Source organism: Nycticebus coucang, chromosome 1 (genome assembly GCF_027406575.1).
Source record: "Nycticebus coucang isolate mNycCou1 chromosome 1, mNycCou1.pri, whole genome shotgun sequence".
In the NCBI taxonomy this organism is placed as follows: Eukaryota; Metazoa; Chordata; class Mammalia; order Primates; family Lorisidae; genus Nycticebus; species Nycticebus coucang.
The window spans coordinates 169,045,439-169,065,783 of NC_069780.1; the positions used below are offsets into that span (position 1 = coordinate 169,045,439).

The 20,345-nt window shown below is 39.2% G+C and overlaps 1 pseudogene; it reads left to right on the forward strand.

Moving 5' to 3' along the window:
• Positions 1-272: 272 nt before the first annotated feature.
• Positions 273-772, forward strand: LOC128591470 (40S ribosomal protein S7-like; annotated as a pseudogene).
• The last annotated feature ends 19,573 nt before the right edge of the window (positions 773-20,345 follow it).

Below are 20,345 nucleotides of genomic sequence, written 5' to 3' on the forward strand. Positions count from 1 at the left end.
TAAAACACAATAATATTTATATTAATGGTAAAGAAATGAAGTGCTTAGGTACCAATCTAACAAAATATGTACAAGCCATATATGAAGAACAGTACAAAAGTAATGCAAGAAATCAAATCTAAATAAATGGAGAGAAATTTCACATTCATGGAAAGGAAAACTCAATATTGTTAAGATATCAGTTCCTTCCAGTTTGATATATAAATTCAGTGTAATTGCAATCAAAATTCCAGCAGATTCTTTCTCAGCCAGTTCTCTGCAAGGAGAAGGCCATGTTCAGCTCCAGCACCAAGATCGTGAAGCCCAATGGCAAGAAGACAGGTTCAAGTCAGGCATTTCTGAGGCCCTGCTGGTGCTGGAGATAAACTCAGGCCTTAAGGCTAACCTCCAGGAGCTAAATATAATGGCATCCAAGGAAATTGAAGTTGGTGGTGATCAGAAAGCTATCATAATCTTTGTTCCCGTTTCTCAACTGAAATCTTTCCAGAAAATTCAGATCCGGATAGTACACAAATTGGAAAAAAAGTTCGGTGGGAAGCACGTTGTCTCCATTGTCCAAAGGATAATTCTACCTAAGCCAACTCAAAAAAGCCTTACAAAAGATAAGCAAAAGCATCCCAGGAGCCAAACACTGACAGCTGGGCGTGAGGCAATCCTTGAGAACTTGGTCTTCCAGAGTAAAATTATGGGCAAGAGAGTCCGCATGAAGCTGGACGGCAGCTGAATCATAAAGGTGCACTTGGACAAGGCCCAGCAGAACCACGTGGCATAGCAATTCTTACTCCATCATTTGTGAAAATTAAATGCAATAAACCTGCACTTCCACTGAAGGCAAGCTGGGAGATTCAGGACAGCTTTCCCAAACAAGTGGAAAGTGGCTTTTACAAGGATTCTGCCTGAAAGATTTAGAGAACCAACAAGATATTGAAGAATTATAGAGCCAAAATCTGGAAATTAAAAAAAAAAAAATCACAGAAGTCAGCCCTTAGGGCCCCTCTTCCCTGAAGTACATGCTGGTTCGGAAAGAGGGTGTGTAGAAGCCCAGGCTGAGCAGAATTCTCAGCAGCTCATGGGAGTAGAGGTGAGTAACTGGCATTCCTTGGAAATCATGGTCAATCAGAGTGAACCAGACCTCAGAGAGACTCAAACCCAGCCCCCAATCATCTCAATCCAAAAGGAGAGAAACTAGAGAAAAAGGAACACACTGGTAGGAAGAAGAGAACTCAAGCAACAACATAGTAGATTTAAACTCAAGTATATCAATAATTACATTACATGAAAATGGACTAAATCTTCCAGTTAAAATACAAAGATTGACAGACTGGCATAAAATATATGTAAATTATTTGTCACCAAACCTAAAATACAAAGAAATAGTTTGGAAGGAAAAGAATGGAAAAAATATAACATGCAAATACTAATTTTGGTGGTTTTAAAATGGACCCCCAAATTTATTGATAATTCTCCCTACAAAGGTCACGTCCAGTGCCCTCCTCTTGAAAATGGGTTGTATTTATTGAGTCACTTTTAATGAGCATAACATGGGAACAGTGAAAGTATGAGACTAGGCCACAGAATACTTGTGGCTTCCTCCTTGATCTCTTTCCCCTGGGTTGCTTGCTTTGTAGGAAGCTCACTGCCACATCATGAGGACACACAGCAGGCTTCTGAAGAGATCCATGTGGTAAAGAACCTAGGCTTCCTGCCAACAGACAATGGGAACCTCAGGCCTCCCAGCAACCATTCTGAGTGATCTATCTTGAAAGTCGATGGTCCAGCCCCAGTCAGGCCTTCAGATGACTACAGCCTCATGAGAGACTAAGCTGCTCCTAGATTCCTAACTCTCTTAAACTATTAGAAATAATAAATATTTGTTGTTTTAATCTACTAAGTTTTTGGATAATTTGTTAGCAATAAGTAACTAACCTAGAGAAACCTGAAAGAACTACATTAATATGAGAAAAATATACACTGTATTTTGCCATGTGTAATGTATATTATTTCAGCACAAATTTTTGAGAAAAAAATAGAAGTATGCATGATACATGGATAGTATGGCTCAGGAGCAATTGAGCCCACCCTGAAACTGCCAGGCCCTCCCAACTGGGCCTGCCAGTAACATGGGGTTCCAGACCAGAAGGATGCAGGAAGCACCATGATCAGGAAAGGATCCTGCAGCGGCCTCCACCAAGCACCATGATCAGGGAAGGGAGTGGTGGCAGGGATGGTGAGGTGGGCCACAGCCATGCAGGATGAGGGTGAAGATCTAAGCCCTGACCATGCAGAGGAGACCCAGGACCCCACGCAGGCCCCAGGGATGCACCTGATTCCTCATAGACTGGGTGATCTCAGAAGCTCCTATCTCGCTGACCATATGCATGGCCATCTCAGCCATAGCCTCCAAGTGACAGAGAGAGGGGGGCTTCCAGCAGAGAGGGAAAGGACAGCCTTCACAGAGCAATTCACTATAGGAGGGCAGTGCAATCTGCCTATTTACCAGGGGAGCATTAGCTCTTCACAGACGTGTTTCTTCCAGTCAAAAGCTGACCACTTTCTCAAAGGGCATTTTCCTGGAAATTTGGGGCAAAAAATGTGGCTGTGTATCATACATGGGAGTGCAAAATAAATAGTAAAATATGGTACTCTAAGACCAAAAGGAGAGAGATTATGGGAAGCAAGTTTAATTTAACAGATAGTAATTCCAAATTTGTACTTTACCCCATGAAACATTTACAACATGAAAGAGGCACATGCATATTCATGCTAAAATATTTTTTAAAAATTCTATGTAACTGATAGAATTAGCAAAAAAAATTATGATATAGAAATAGCCGGGCATTGTGGTGGGCGCCTGTAGTCCCAGCTACTTGGGAGGCTGAGGCAAGAGAATCGCTGAAGCCCAGGAGTTGGAGGTTACTGTGAGCTGTGTGATGCCACGGCTACCGAGGGCCATAAAGTGAGACTCTGTCTCTACAAAAAAAAAAAAAAATTATGATATAGAATATTTTTGTTTGTTTTGTTTTGTTTTTAAGTAAATTTGTTTCAGGTTAATGTGAAGGTACAAACAATCAGGTCAAAATATTTGATTCTGTTAGGTAGAGTCCCTCTTGTGGTTATGTCCCACACACAAAAGGTGTGCCAAACACCGCCACCTGTGCCCATTCAGTGAGAACACCCCAAACCGTTTCCCTCTCCCATTACCCTCCCTCCAACTTGAATTGAGATGAGCTTTTCACCTCTGTGGGCATGCATCGGATCCTCTACTGGCTTCATATTAGTATTGAGTACATTGGATAATTGCTTTTCCATTCTTGTGATACTTTACTAAGAAGAACGTGTTTCAGCTCCATACAGGATATTCCAAAAGATGTGAAGTCACCATCTTTTTATGGCTAAATAGTATTCCATGGTGTTTATGTACCACAATTTTTAATCCATTCCTGAGTTTAGGTTATTTCCATGTCTTGGTAAATTGTGAATTGAGCCATGATAAATAATCTAGTGAAAATGTCCTTATGATAAAATGATTTTTTTTTCTTCTTAGTACGTACCTACTAGTGGGATTGTGGGGTCAAATGGAAGATCTAATTTGAGATTTTTGAGGATTCTCCATACTTCTTTCCAAAGAGGCTATATTAACTTGCAGTCCCACCAACAGTGTAAGAGTGTTCCCTTTTCTCTTCATTCATGCCAGCATCTGCAGCTTTGGGACTTTGTGATGTGGGCTAATCTTACTGGGGTTAGATGATATCTCAGGATGATTTTGATTTACATTTCTCTGATGATTATGGACAATGAGCATTTTTTTCGTATGTTTGTTAGCCATTCTTCTGTCTTCCTTACAAAAGGTTCTATTCATCTCTCTCTCTCTCTTGCCCAGTGATCTAAAGGATTGTTACCTTTTCTTTGTTGTCGTTGTTGATTAATTTGAGTTCTCTGTAGATAGTTATCAATTGGACAGTTATCAATGTCCAATTTATAATATACGAATATCTTTCCCCATTCTGAAAGTTGTCTATTTGTGATATAGAATATTTGAACACCCTAGTTGAAAATACATGTATTTAGATACCAAACAACTGGAGACCAAATGTTCTTTTCAAATGCATAAAGAAATTTTTTTAAATTGTTGGGCCATAAAGCAAATCTCAGCCAATTTCAAAGAAGTGACATCATACAGATTATATGACCACAGATCGACAGAAAATAAAAATAAAACTAGAAAATTCTCATGTGTTTGTAAAATATAAAATGTACTTCTAAATAATCTCTGGGTCAAAGAAGAGATCACAATGGAAATTAGAACATGTTTTAAACTTAATGAAGGAGAGACTTCATTCAAAAGACCATTGCGATGGGGAAAATGCTCCAATCTCAGATATCCACAAGTGTCCAAAATCAAACAGGAAGAAGATTTTCTTTCTTGTTGAGGGAGAAGGACTAGCAGGACCTTGATGAGGGAAGACGTGGATGAGCAGGCAGCAAAAAAGTCAGAATGCTTCAACAGGAATTCACCATAGTATGTTAATGCTTGCTTAAGGGAGGTGAGTCAAAATTTAGAGGCCTGTGGGGAGGAGAGAAATCTGATTAAAGTTTGGTCAAGTCAAAGCAGAGGGTAAGAAATGAATCATTGCAGGCATTTACTATACCACAAGTTTGAATGGGTACTGCCAGTTTGCCAAAGTGGCTATACCAAGTTAGATGTTATACCAACAGTGTGTTGGAACCCAAGTTGCTCCCTGTCTTCACCAACATTTGATATTGTCCTTTTCTTTCATATATTCTGGTAAGTGTGAAATTTATCTTGCTGTGATTTTAGATTTTATCTCCCTGATAAATAATGAAGTTGAGTGCCTTTCCTCTTTTATAATATACGCATTGTAAAGCTATAAAATTTATTTCAAGTGCTACTTAAGTCTAGCCCACAAGTCTGGGTATCTTCATTATAAGTCAATTACAAATATAGTATAACCCCCATAGTTGACATCTCCCTACACTGACCACCTCCTTAAGTTGACCTACTTTTCACAGACCGGACATGCCCCATATGTACTCAATGGAAAAGTGACATATATATACTGACCATCTCTGTAAGTTGTATCTTGATCATTGGGACTATGACAACAATATTAATTTATCCTCTATAACTTGACCAGTTGAGTCCACTCTACATCAAGGGGTAGAAGGTGTGGGCTTTTCCCCTTAGTTGTAAAATTTTTTCATAAGTGTAAGTTCTTTTTTCGTGTTTTATTATTATTCTTTGTTGGGTTACACCTAAAGTCCTATTGTTTATCACATGGTGAGGGAGATCTTTTCAACACAAAGGACTGGTCTGAGTGGCAGGTACATCCTACAATCACTGAAAAGTTGTACAGTTAACCAAGACATGATGACCCAAAGGAAAGAACTCAAAGTACAGACAGTGAAGGAAAAAGTTGATCATCTGCATTTTCTTGAAAGCATCAGCCAAAGAAAGATGGCAGAACATTTTGGTGTTAGCAAAACCACACTTAACAACATCCAAAAATGTACATGAGTACTTGAAGAGATATGGTAAGGGAAGTGGAGAGCTGCAGTGGAAATAGAAGAAAACTTCCCTTCATTAGTCAGTAAAGCCATATGAAACTGATTTAAACAAATGAGGACAGTTATTGCCCAAATTTTCAGGCTGATGATCTAAGAAGTTGCTAAAAACTTCACACAGGAATTTGAGGTGACAGATTTCCAAGCATCTAGTGGTTGAATTAAGAAATTTAAACTATGACTCAAGATCTCTCAGAAAGTCTTGTGTGGTGAATTCAACAAAGTTCCAGTAGAAGTTGTGAAAGAGTTCATCAAAAAGCTCCCAGACTTTGCCAGAGGCTTCAAAGATGATGACATCTTTAACACTGATGAGCAGAGACTCTTTTAAGACAATGCCTCACAGAAGCCTCATCATGAAGGGTGATGTTAGAGTGGAAAACTTTCCAAGAAACATTTCACAGTTCTGCTTAGCAGTAGCTCAACTGGAGAGAAACTTGGAGATCAAACAAATACTCATGGATGTCTGGTGCCCTATTTGAGGAGTGGGTAAAGGGTATCAGCTGAGAAATAAAGAAGAAATGGTCTATTCTACTGATCATAGACAACTGTCCTGGCCACCTGCAAGTGAATCATCTCACAAATGAAACAATGAAATTTCTGCCTCCACACATGACCTCAGAAATCCAACCTCTTGACTAAGATATAATCAAAACATTTCAAATGTACTTCCCAGCCCAGCTTCTGCAGTGGGTCATTACTAAAACACAAATCTATGGTCTGCCTGTGGAAGCAACTTCATCACTATATCACTTAACACTCTAGATGCTGTCCTCTGGATCAGTTCCCCTTAGGATAAAATTCATCTAGAAATAATACAGTAGTGTTTCAAGAAAGTTGGATTTGCTCTCTCCATCCTTGTCTATACACAATGTGGGTTAAGCATGCACAGTACTTCTCCTGGGGGGTACTTTAGTATCAACAATGAACTAAAAGGGGGTCAGAGGCAAGATGGCTGACTGGAACCAGCTTTCCACAGAAGCTCCCATACAGAAGGAGAGTTAAAAAACAGAAGTTTAGCAAGTAAGATGACGGTTTGGAGCTGAGCCAAGAGAGAAAGTTGAAGAACACACATCAATCCTTCTGAGGTGAGCTGCAACCCCAAGGATAAAAACAATAGGTACAAAATCCATCGCTATGCAGACAGGAGTCCCCTCCCCCAAGAGAATGGCTCACAGTATACTTTCCACAAACAAATGAGCACAGTTCAAACATCCTCCCATTTTATCCCACAGGAGAGACCCACTAAAAACCAGACCTTCTTCCCCTACTAGGGTGCCATGGCACTCTCCTGCCAGGCATAAAACTATATAAAACTGTACATATTCTCTACCTGCAATTCTAAACTCCCAGCACTCCCTACCACTCTCACCCTGAGATCTGGAAGCCTGTCCCCCATGGAGTTCAGATTCTTGGGAATTTTCTCAAGAGGTATGGATAGGGTGTGGGCTGGTGCAGGTCTGTGCTGATTCTGCAGCATTGTGGTAAGGAGGAGATGGTGGACTGAAAGAATCATATGGGAGAGGAGAGGTGGTGCCCTGTAGCACAGAGCAGCAGCAGGAACAATAGGGCTCACACCCATGGGGATATTTTGGAGAGACACTCCCTGTCTTTCTGGGCAACCTGAGAAAGCCAGGCATCTTCTCTGGTGGCAGACACTGGCAGAACATATCTGGGACAATAAGGCAGGCCCCTTGAGTAAAGGGTATGCCTGAGACAATACCTGCCTGCGTGGAGCAAGGCAGAGATGGAGAATAGAAGATGTGTGCACAGAGAAGGCATACTCCCAGGGCAGGACTGAGCCAGAGGACTGCTTTAGTGAGCTTAAGAAGCACCCGGCCCTTGGAGGATCATAGCTGAGACAAAGGCAGGCTGGCAGAGGCTGGAACTCAGAGCCAAGTGTGAGCTCTAAATGCACCCACCCCAACACAGACTGCAGCAGAGACAAACACACCAGCTCCAGGCAGTGGCACAGACCAGGGCTGAGTTGCAGTTTCTGTGAACTCAAACAGCACCTGGTCTGCAGGGGAATATAGCCAGGACAGAATCACAAACTCTGCAAAAATATAAGGATCAGCAACATCACTCATGGGCAGGGCTGGAACTGAGTGAACCGCCCCAGCTTCTACTAACCACCTGAGGTTGTCAGGCTTCAGCCCCCCCTGCCAGATGGTGGCAGAGTGTGGAGGCCTGGCTGAGGAGACATAGATCTCCCTGTGACTCAGGCAGGCAGAAACCCCTGGGGGAGAATCTGCTCATTGGAGGGGACTGGGTCTCTGCCCTGCAGGGTTACCAGTGACTGGGTGTGACAGAGGTCCAAGGTGGGGAAGGAGGCATCAACCTTCCTAAACTAATTCAATTGCTGGGAGGGTCCTTCTGACTCCACGGAGCACCAGAATGAGTCATACTCAAGGTGCCAACAGACCCGTGTTTTCTAGTTGCCAGAGACCTTTTGAACTCTCCCACTTGAGAGCAGGTACTGACTTGGACAATTGATTTGGATCTCTTGGACTGGACTAATCACCTGAGGATTATCCAAAGTGGTACTCTGGGTGTGTGGTTGTGGGAAGGTTTGATTTTCCTTTTCCAGTTGTTGCTCATGGGGAGTAGGGTGACTTAATTGCTGGTATTTTTCCACAGCTGAGACTTCAACCCAGAATAACTGATTCATTAGGGTGGGACAGAGACTAGCTGAAAACAAGACAGAGCCACTTAGCTCCACCATACCAAGTAAGCCCCAATATTTCAAGCTGTAGTACTCTACAGGTTCTTTGCAAAGTTCTAGGAGAAAAGTTACAGACAATAGTCCCAGCTTTTGGGCAAAGGGCTGGTTAATCACTATTCTAGGAGCCCCCCAACCCAACTTCACCTTATCTGCTCATCTAGCCAAATGGTGTGAAATAATCATGGGGCAGAATCAATGGAAAAACTCTGATAACATGAACAACCAGAGTAGATCAACCCCCCCCCAAGGAAAGAATGGCAGACACAACTGAAGATCCCATTTATAAACAAATGGCAGAGATGTCAGAAATCGAATTCAGAATTTAGATTGCAAATAAGATTAATAGAATGGAGGTAAAGTTGGAATTAGAAATTCAAGAAGCATTTTAAAGTTGTCTCAAGAATTCAATGAATTCAAAGACAAAATCACCAAATATTTTGACACATTAAGACAAGAATTTGCAGCCCTCAAAGATCTGAAAAAAAGTAGAATACCTCAGTAACAGAATGGAGCAATCAGAAGAAAGAATTTCTGACATTGAAGACAAAGAGAAAATTCTGAAAACAACCAGATGTAAGAAAACCATAAGCTACAAGGGGAAGAATATTAGAATGACTGCAGTTCACTCTGATGAAAGCTTTCAAGCTAGAAGAGGGTGGTCATCGACTTTTAATCTCCTAAAACAAATAACTTTCAACCCAGGATCCTGTATCCAACTAAACTAGTTTCATTTATGATGGAGAAATTAAATACTTTAATGACATTCACATGTTGAAGAAATTTGCCATAACTAAACCAGCTCTCCAGGATATTCTCAGACCTATCCTCCATAATGACCAGCACAATCCTCCACCACAAAAGTAAACTCACTCAGGAACTTTTGGTCAAATTACAACTTCCACAGTGGCAAAAGGATTAAAAATGTCCAGTGAACTTTCGAAAAACTCCATACCCAAAATTCTACTAGGCTTATCAATATTCTCAATTAATGTGAATGGCTTAAATTGTTCTCTAAAGAGGCATAGGTTGGCTGACTGGATACAAAAACTCAGGCCAGATATCTGCTGCATACAAGAATCTCATCTTACCTTAAAAGATAAATATAGATTCAGGGTGAAGGGATGGTCATCTATATTCCAGGCAAATGGAAATCACAAAAAAGCAGGTGTTGCAATTTTATTCGCAGATACAATAGGCTTTAAACCAACAAAAGTAAGAAAAGATAAGGACAGTCACTTCATATTTTTTAAGGGTAACACTCAACATGATGAGATTTCAATTATTAACATTTATGCACCCAACAGGAATGCTCCTGAATTTATAAGAGAGATTCTAACAGACATGAGGAATTTGATTTCCTCCAGCTCCATAATAGTCAGAGATTTTAACACTCCTTTGGCAGTGTTGGATAGGGCCTCAAATAAGAAGCTAAGCAAAGAAATTTTAGACTTAAACTAAACCATTCAACATTTGGATTTAATGGGTGTGTGGTTGTGGGACATTTCATCCTAATGAAACATTCTTCTCATCAGTCCATGGAACATACTCCAAAATTGATCACATCTTAGGTCACAAGTCTAACCTCAGCAAATTTAAAAGAATAGAAATTATTCCTTGCATCTTCTTGGACCATCATGGATAAGGGTAACACTCAACATGATGAGATTTCAATTATTAACATTTATGCACCCAACCAGAATGCTCCTCAATTTATAAGAGAGACTCTAACAGACATGAGGAATTTGATTTCCTCCAGCTCCATAATAGTCAGAGATTTTAACACTCCTTTGGCAGTGTTGGATAGGGCCTCAAATAAGAAGCTAAGCAAAGAAATTTTAGACTTAAACTAAACCATTCAACATTTGGATTTAATGGGTGTGTGGTTGTGGGACATTTCATCCTAATGAAACATTCTTCTCATCAGTCCATGGAACATACTCCAAAATTGATCACATCTTAGGTCACAAGTCTAACCTCAGCAAATTTAAAAGAATAGAAATTATTCCTTGCATCTTCTTGGACCATCATGGAATAAAAGTCGAACTCAGTAACAATAGGAATCTGCATACTCATACAAAAACATGAAAGCTAAATAACCTTATGCTGAATGATAGCTGGGTCAGAGATGAGATTAAGAAGGAAATTACTAAATTTTGGGGACAAAATGATAATCAACACATAAATTATCAGAACCTCTGAGATACTGCAAAGGCAGTACTAAGAGAGAAATTCATAGCACTGCAAGCCTTGCTCAAGAGAAAGGAAAGAGAAGAAGTTAACAACTTAATGGGAAATCTCAAGCAACTGGAAAAGGAAGAACATCGCAATCCCAAACTCAGCAGAAGAAAAGAAATAACCAAAATTAGAGTAGAATTAAATGAAATTGAAAACAAAAGGATTCTACAACAGACCAATAAATCAAAAAGTTGGTTTTTTGAAAAGGTTAATAAAATAGATAAACCTTTGGCTAACCTAACCAGAAAAAAAAAGAAAAACAGAGTAAAATCTCTAATTTCATCAATCAGAAAAAAAGACAAAATAACAACAGACTCCTCAGAAATTCAAAAAATTCTTAATGAATATTACAAGAAACTTTATTCTCAGAAATCTGAAAATCTGAAGGAAATTGATCAATACTTGCAAGCACGCCACCTTCCAAGACTTAGCCAGAATCAAGTGGAAATTTTGAACAGGCCTATATCAAGTTTTGAAACAGCATCAACTATACAAAATCTCCCTAAAAAGAAAATCCTAGGACCAGATGGCTTCATGTCAGAATTCTACCAAACCTTTAAACAGGAACTAGTACCTATATTAATCTTTTCCAAAATGTAGCAAAAGAAGGAATACTAACCAACACATTCTATGAAGCAAACATCAACTTGATCCCCAAACCAGGGAAAGACCCAACAAGAAAAGAAAATTATAGACCAATATCACTAATGAATATTGATGCAAAAATATTCAATGAGATGTTAACAAACAGAATCCAGCACATCAAACAACTTATACACCATAACCAAGTGGGTTTTATCCTAGGGTCTCAAGGCTGGTTCAATATAGCTAAATCTATAAATATAATTCATTACATAAACAAATTAAAAAACAAAGACTATATAATTCTCTCAATTGCTACAGAAAAAGCTTTTGATAATATCCAGCATCCCTTCATGATCAGAACACTTAAGAAAATTGGTATAAAAAACATGATGAGATTTCAATTATTAACATTTATGCACCCAACCAGAATGCTCTTCAATTTATAAGAGAGACTCTAACAAACATGAGGAATTTGATTTCCTCCAGCTCCATAATAGTCAGAGATTTTAACACTCCTTTGGCAGTGTTGGATAGGGCCTCATGTCTTCACCTCATTCAGGCTTTCCTATTGTTACATTTTCTTGTACTTTTTCCATTGACTGTTCACTGTTTATTCTTAATTCCAATTGGGCCAATTAAGCCAAGCTGGTATAAACAACTAGATACCTAATTTGGTGAAATGAACCTAGTTTTTCACGGCTACTCAGTGGGTTATAAGTGGGTTGAGTTCTCTAATGGACATATTACAGAGCACAATGAATACAGAAAGGAAGAATATACAATTTGGGAAAAGAGTGAGTTACCCCCCACCCAAAAGTGCTTCAGAGCAGAGCTTCTTGCACAGTTCTGAAGGACAAGTTAAAATTCAACAGGAATTCTTAGAGCTAGTAACTTCTCATTCACAAAGATTTTAGAACTTTCCCCAAATTGGGGACATAAACTTAGAGATGGTACTTGTAACCCAATTATCATGTCCAGGACTGTGACTTCTTATCCAAATTATTTTATTTCCCATACTATTTTTTGTGATGAAGACTAACAGGATAAATACCTCATCTGTAAGTCATTGCAAAAGGGCTAGTTTTAATTAGCCTTCCTTGGCCAATCACCCACTGATATTGGTAGCAAAGTCAAAGAGCATTTGGCTTCAGGATTCAATGGTCTGTAAAAGTCAGCAGTAAGTAAGTTTAGTTTTATGTCACAGTGAAACTTTGTGGAATACAGGCTATAAGTTTTCAGAAGACTAATTTGTGGAGAACTTTCCAGATTCCACATTCCCCACAACCTCTGTCTCACCTCCTGCCCCAGCAGACAAAGAAGGCACATGGAGCCAGGTCTTGAGTGAAATTAGAAAATACAGTGAGTCATTTCTACTTGCCCAATTCCTATTTATAAATACATACACACACATACACATAGACACACACACACACATATGTTATATATATAATTTTGATGATTTTATTTTTTGCTACAAAACCTGGCCTCATCCTAACACTGTAAAGTGCTTCCATGCCCACTATTATCGAACCTGTCATTAAGAGTCACTTTTTATTTATTTATTTATTTTGGTAATTGGAATCACACATTAGAGAGAGTAGACTAAAACCATCATGTGACCTGCTGCTACCTCCCTCTGCAGTACCACCCCTGAAAGTGGATGCTTAAAGAGTATGGTGGGCAGCACCTGTGGCTCAAAGGAGTAGGGTGCTGGCCCCATATACCAGAGGTGGTGGGTTCAAACCCAGCCCGAGCCAAAAACTGCAAAAAAAAAAAAAAAAAAAAATATATATATATATATAGTGACAACAATGGGTGGTACACTATCCACACCTTGAGCCAAAGTTAGTTTAGAGACAGCCCCGTGGTAAATGAATCACATGTTTATATTATAGGGAAAGTATGGATTCCATGTCTTCTGTTTATATAAAAAGAAAGAAGAAGATAAAAAAGTACTGTTGCCTAGAAAACTCTCTGCTGAGGAATGCCTAGTGATGATGTTATAATTTTGAGGCAATTCAACAAGGAATTTGGCAAACCTAATATTGCAGGCAGCCATGTAGACAACAGCAAAGATAATTCATAGTTTATTGCGAGTGGTTATTCAGCTTTGGGTTGTTTGGGTTCCTGGTTTTTCTTCCTTCTCTTTCCAAATGCCTGCTTAGGGACCACTGTAGTACTCCTGGCACCTCTTAAGAGAGCTGACAGGAAACACTGGAAAAGAAATTTGCATCATTCAAAGTATTTATATTTTTTTAGATTCATAATTTTTTTTTAAGGAAAGACTCTAAAATAACTGTAAGATGAGACTTGCAGACCTCTGGGAAGTTTAATAACATGTCCCATACCAATTCTAAGTGCATGCATTTGACTGCTTTAGTTGTAAAGCACCTTTGTTAGACAAAGCAATTGCATAGTGGTACAAAATGTATCAGGACCTTTAATACCATGCATATAGACTTTCCTAAATGCCTTTGACAAATAGTTGATCACTGCTTCAGCCCAGATTTTTAGGACTCTTTCAATACCAAACTTCCAACTTGAGGACATTCAAAAACCACGGACAAGCACAAGAACCAAATTCAAGCTGTAGAATGTATTTTTTCCAGAGTGATCATTTGGGTGTTTAGTTTGTTTCCTGGCTTGCCTCTGAGAGCTTTTGTTATCTCAATTCTTGGCTGGCATACCACTCGCAATGATGAGCAGAATACAGCTTTGCTTCTCCATAATCTCCACAATCAACACCTCCATTTGTGATGACAAAGTGCATCTTCTATGCCTCTTGTGTGCAGCTCCTGCTTACTTTTTAGAAGTCAGAGTGAAGCAAACCTTATCATATCCCATATTCAGAACTTGTTGGTAACTCTGGGATAGAGCATGTGACTTTCTGTTGCAAATATCAACACCTTTTGTATATTAGCACCAGACTGGCTCTCTATACAGAATCCAATATAAAATTATCACTAGGAAGGGAGATAGTCTTCATCCAGAGGGACTGAGACCTGGCTGGGAAAACCTGTGATTTCTACTGCCACACCCTAGGCCCTACACTTGGCCTCCCTTTAGCATCAGTGTGATTGATGACCGAATTCAATTAATGTAACTGGCATTTTCTGATGTCCTTTTTGTTGAAAATGGAGAGGAAAACAGTTTTTACAATTACACCTAAAGCAAGATTTCAACGTGAATGTTCAGTCATGGGAAATGATTCAGAAGTGTGCATTCTAATCTGGCATTTATGTAAACCATCAGTGGCATTGTATATTTTCTTATTCCAAATCCTTTATTATTAGAAGACCAAAGGGAAAAAAATGAAGGTATCAATATATTTTTTCAGAAACAACAAAGACAAAATAACAACAGACTCCTCAGAAATCCAAAAAATCCTTAATGAATATTACAAGAAACTGTATTCTCAGAAATATGAAAATCTGAAGGAAATTGACCAGCACGTCACCTTCCAAGACTTAGCCAGAATCAAGTAGAAATGTTGAATAGGCCCATATCAAGTTTGGAAATAGCATCAACCATACAAAACCTCCCTAAAAAGAAAAGCCCGGGACCAGACCGTTTCACATCAGAATTCTACCAAACTTTTAAAGAGGAATTAGTACCTATATTACTCAACCTGTTCCAAAAGGTAGAAAAAGAAGGAAGACTACCTAACACGTTCTATGAAGCAAACATCACCCTGATCCCCAAACCAGGAAAAGACCCAACAAGAAAAGAAAATTATAGACCGATATCACTAATGAATATAGATGCAAAAATATTCAACAAGATCCTAACAAACAGAATCCAGCAACACATCAAACAAATTATACATCATGACCAAATCGGTTTTATCCCAGGGTCTCAAGGCTGGTTCAATATACGTAAATCTATAAATGTAATCCAGCACATAAAAAAATTAAAAAACAAACACCATATGATTCTCTCAATCGATGAAGAAAAAGCTTTTGATAATATCCAGCATCCCTTCATGATCAGAACACTTAAGAAAATCGGTATAGAAGGGACACTTCTTAAACTGATAGAGACCATCTACAGCAAACGCACAGCCAATATCGTATTGAATGGAGTTAAATTGGAATCATTTCCACTCAGATCAGGAACCAGACAAGGCTGCCCATTGTCTCCATTGCTTTTTAACATTGTAATGGAAGTTTTAGCCACCGCAATTAGGGAAGAAAAGGCGATCAAGGGTATCCACATAGGGTCAGAAGAGATCAAAGTTTCGCTCTTCGCAGATGATATGGTAGTATGTCTGGAAAACACTAGGGACTCTACTACAAAACTCTTAGAAGTGATCAAGGAATACAGCAGTGTCTCAGGTTAGAAAATCAACATTCATAAATCGGTAGCCTTTATATATACCAACAATAGTCAAGTTGAAAAAACAGTTAAGGACTCTATCCCATTCACAGTAGTGCCAAAGAAGATGAAATATTTGGGAATTTATCTAACAAAGAACGTGAAAGATCTCTATAAAGAGAACTATGAAACTCTAAGAAAAGAAATAGCTGAAAATATTAACAAATGGAAAAACATACCATGCTCATGACTGGGAAGAATCAACATTGTAAAATGTCCATACTACCCAAAGCAATATATAATTTCAATGCAATCCCTATTAAAGCTCCACTGTCATACTTTAAAGATCTTGAAAAAACAATACTTCATTTTATATGGAATCAGAAAAAAACTCAAATAGCCAAGACATTACTCAGAAATAAAAACAAAGCAGGAGGAATTACGCTACGAGACCTCAGACTATACTACAAACCAATAGTGATCAAAATAGCATGGTACTGGCACAAAAACAGAGAAGTAGATGTCTGGAACAGAATAGAGAACCAAGAGATGAATCCAGCTACTTACCATTATTTAATCTTTGACAAGCCAATTAAAAACATTCAGTGGGGAAAAGATTCCCTATTTAACAAATGGTGCTGGGTGAACTGGTTGGCAACCTGTAGAAGACTGAAACTGGACCCACACCTTTCACCATTAACTAAGATAGACTCTCACTGGATCAAAGATTTAAACTTAAGACATGAAACTATAAAAATACTAGAGGAGAGTGCAGGGAAAACCCTTGAAGAAATAGGTCTGGGTGAGTATTTTATGAGGAGGACCCCCCCAGGCAATTGAAGCAGCTTCAAAAAAACACCACTGGGACTTAATCAAACTAAAAATCTTCTGCACAGCCAAGAACACAGTAAGTAAAGCAAGCAAACAGCCCTCAGAATGGGAGAAGATATTTTCAGGTTATGTCTCCAAGAAGGGTTTAATAACCAGAATCCACAGAGAACTCAAACGCATTAGCAAGAATAGAACAAGGGATCCCATTGCAGGCTGGGCAAGGGATTTGAAGAAAAACTTCTCTGAAGAAGACAGGCGCACGGCCTTCAGACATATGAAAAAATGCTCATCATCTTTAATCATCAGAGAAATGCAAATCAAAACTACTTTGAGATACCATCTAACTCCAGTGAGACTAGCCTATATCACAAAATCCCAAGACCAGAGATGTTGGCACAGACGTGGAGAAAAGGGAACACTTTTGCTCTGCTGGTGGGAATACAAATTAATACATTCCTTTTGGAAAGAGATATGGAGAACACTTAGATATCTAAAAATAGATCTGCCATTCAATCCTGTAATCCCTCTACTGGGCATATACCCAGAAGACAAAAAAATCACATCATAACAAAGATACTTGTACCAGAATGTTTATTGCAGCCCAATTCATAATTGCTAAGTCAGGGAAGAAGCCCAAGTGCCCATCGATCCACGAATGGATTAATAAATTGTGGTATATGTACACCATGAAATTATGCAGCCTTAAAGAAAGATGGAGACTTTACCTCTTTCATGTTTACATGGATGGAGCTGGAACATATTCTTCTAAGTAAAGGATCTCAAGAATGGATGAAAAAGTACCCAATGTACTCAGCCCTACTATGAAACTAATTTAGAGTTTTCACATGAAAGCTATAACCCAGTTACAACCTAAGAATAGGGGGAAGGGGGAAAGGGAGGGGAGGGAAGGGGGAGGTAGGTAGAGAGAAGGGGATTGGTGGGATTACACCAGCGGTGCATCTTACAAGGGTATATGTGAAACTTGTTAAACGGTCTGTGAAGCTAGTGAATGATGCCCCATAATTATATCAATGTACACAGCTATGATTTAATAATATATATATATACATATATATATATACATATTTTTTTTTCATGTGTCAAAGGAGCCAGGCAAAAGTTTTCATAACAACTCTGCACTGAATTGTGTCCCCTCAAAATTTATATGTTGGAGCTCTAACTCCCCATGTGACTGTGTTTGGGGATGGGACCTTTAAGGAGGTATTTAAGGTTAAGTGAGGTCATAAGGGTGAAGCCCTAATCCAATATGAGCAGTGTCCTTATAGACAGAGGATCAGGCTTGGTGGCTCATGCCTGTGAACCTAGAACTCTGGAAGGCTGAGGCAGGTGGATTGCCTGAACTCACAGGTTTGAGACCAGCCTGAATGAGAGTGAGAACCCATCTCTAAAAATAGTTGGGGATAGTGGCAGCCACCTATAGTCCCACCTACGTGAGAGGCTGGGACGAGGATCACTTGAGCCCAAGACTTTGAGGTTGCTGTGAGCTATAATGCCATGGCACTCTATGAAGGGTGACAAGTGAGACTCTGTCTCAAAAAGAGGGGGGATGGGGAGAGAGACAACCAGGATGCAGACATGCACAAAGACCCTCCAAAGACATAGTGACCAGGCAACTGTCTGCAAGCTAAAAAAAGAGGTCTCAAGAGAAACCAAAGGTTAAGTTAAGGTTGATCTGGGACTTGTAGCCTCCAGAACTGTGAGAAATACACTTCTGTTATTTAACCCACTCAGCTTGTGCTACTTTGCTATAGCAGCTCTAGATGGCTAATACCACTGTCAAAAATCTCTGCTTTATTTTGGATTGGGGGGGGGGGGTGTTGAGACAGAATCTCATTTTATCACCCTAAGTAAAGTGCTGTGGTGTCATAGGTCATGACAATCTCAAACTCTTGGGCTTGAGCAATACTCCTGCCTCAGCCTCCCAAGCAGCTGGGACTACAGATATGCACTACCACACCTAGCTAGTTTTTTTGTTTGTTTCTTTTTGTTTTTTGTTTTTTTAGTAGAGATGGGGGTCTCACTCTTGCTCAGGCTGTTCTTGAACTTCTTAGCTCAAGTAATCCACCACCTCAACTTCCCAGAATGCTAGGATTATAGGCGTGAACCACTGAGCATGGCCCAAAAATACCTTGAAGAAAAATGAGAAAGTCAAGCCTTTAAGCTTTTGACCAAATTAATCTTTTATGGATTCTAATGGTTTAATCTGGTTGCTTTAAACAAAAAAAAAATAGCCCTTTTATAAAAATAATAACAGAGCACCAATAAAAGGAAACAATTTTGAGTTCTCTTAGAGTTCAAATCAAAAATCACCTGTTAATGGGGTAATTTCTGATGTGTACAGCAGTGTGCTAGAAACCTAGTAGACTGTTGGGTGTGATGGTTTCCAGCATCATCTAAAGAAAGAAATTTACTTATGTCCTAATTGTGGCTGTATCATGTGGATCGTTCCATGGATTGTATATTTCTCTTTCTAGATTTTCTTCAAGGTGCTAGTGTTTCTTGTGTGTGTGTGTGTGTGTGTATGTGTATTTCCTCATATATATATATATTTGTTTTATTGTTAAATCATAGCTGTGTACATTAGTACAATCAAGGGGTACAATGTACTGGTTTCATCTACAACCTGAAATATTCTCATCAAACTGTTCAATGTAGCCTTTATGGCATTTCCTTAGTTATTGTATGTAGACATTTGTATTCTGCCTTTGGTAAGTTTCACCTGTACCCATTCTAGGATGCACCATAGGTGTGGCCCCACCCATTACCCTCCCTCCACCCTAACGTCACCCCTCCCTTCCCCTTCCTTGGCCCTTTCCTCATTGTCTTGTGCTATAGTTGTGCTATAGCCTTCATGTAAAAGCTATAATTTAGCTTCATAGTAGGGCTGAGTATATTGGATACTTTTTTCTTCCGTTACTGAGATACTGTGCTAAGAAGAATATGTTCCAGCTCCATCCATGTAAGCATGAAAGAGGTAAAGTCTTTCTTGAAGGCTGCATGAAAGAGGTAAAATCTTTCTTGAAGGCTGCATAATATTCCATGGTATACATGTATCACAATTTGCTAGTCCATTCGTGGGTTGATGGGCCCTTGGGCTTCTTCCATGACTTAGCAATTATGAATTGGGCTGCAATAAACATTCTGGCACAGATGTCTTTGTTATGTTGTGATTTTTGGTCTTCTGGGTATAAACCTAGTAAAGGAATTATAGGATCAAATGGCAGGTCTATTTTTAGGTCTCTAAGTATTCTCCAAACATCCTTCCAGAAGGAACGTATTAGTGTGCATTCCCACCAGCAATGAAGAAGTGTGCTCTTTTCTCTGCATCCATGCCAACATCTCTGCTTTTGGGATTTTGTTATGTGGGCTACTCTTACTGGGGTTAGGTGATATCTCAAAGTAGTTTTGATTTGCATTTCTCTGATGATTAAGGATGGTGAGCTTTTTTTCATGTGTCTGTAGATCATGCATCTGTCCTCTTTAGAGAAGTTTCTCTTCAAGTCCTTTGCCCACCCTGAGATGGGATAAAGTGTTCTTTTCTTGCTAATATGTTTGAGTTCTCTGTGGACTCTGGTTATTAGACCTTTATCGGAGGTATAACCTGCAAATATTTTCTCCCATTCTGATGGCTGTCTGCTTGCTTTACTTACTATGTTCTTGGCTGTGCAGAAGATTTTTAGTTTGATCCCAGTAGTGTATTTTTGATACTGCTTAAATTGCCTGGGGAGCCTGGGGAGTCCTCCTCAAAAAATATTCAGGCTGATTGCTTCAAGAGTTTTCCCTGCACTTTCTTCAAGTATTTTTATGGTTTCATATCTTAAGTTTAAATCTTTTATCCAGTGAGAGTCTATCTTAGTTAATGGTGAATGGTATGGGTCGAGTTTCAATCTTCTACAGGTTGCCAGCCAGTTCACCCAGCACCATTTGTTAAACAGGCAATCTTTTCCCCACTGAATGTTTTTAATTGGCTTGTCAAAGATGAAATAATGGTAAGTAGCTGGATTCATCTCTTGATTCTCTATTCTGTTTTGACTTGGTTATTGTTGGTATATAT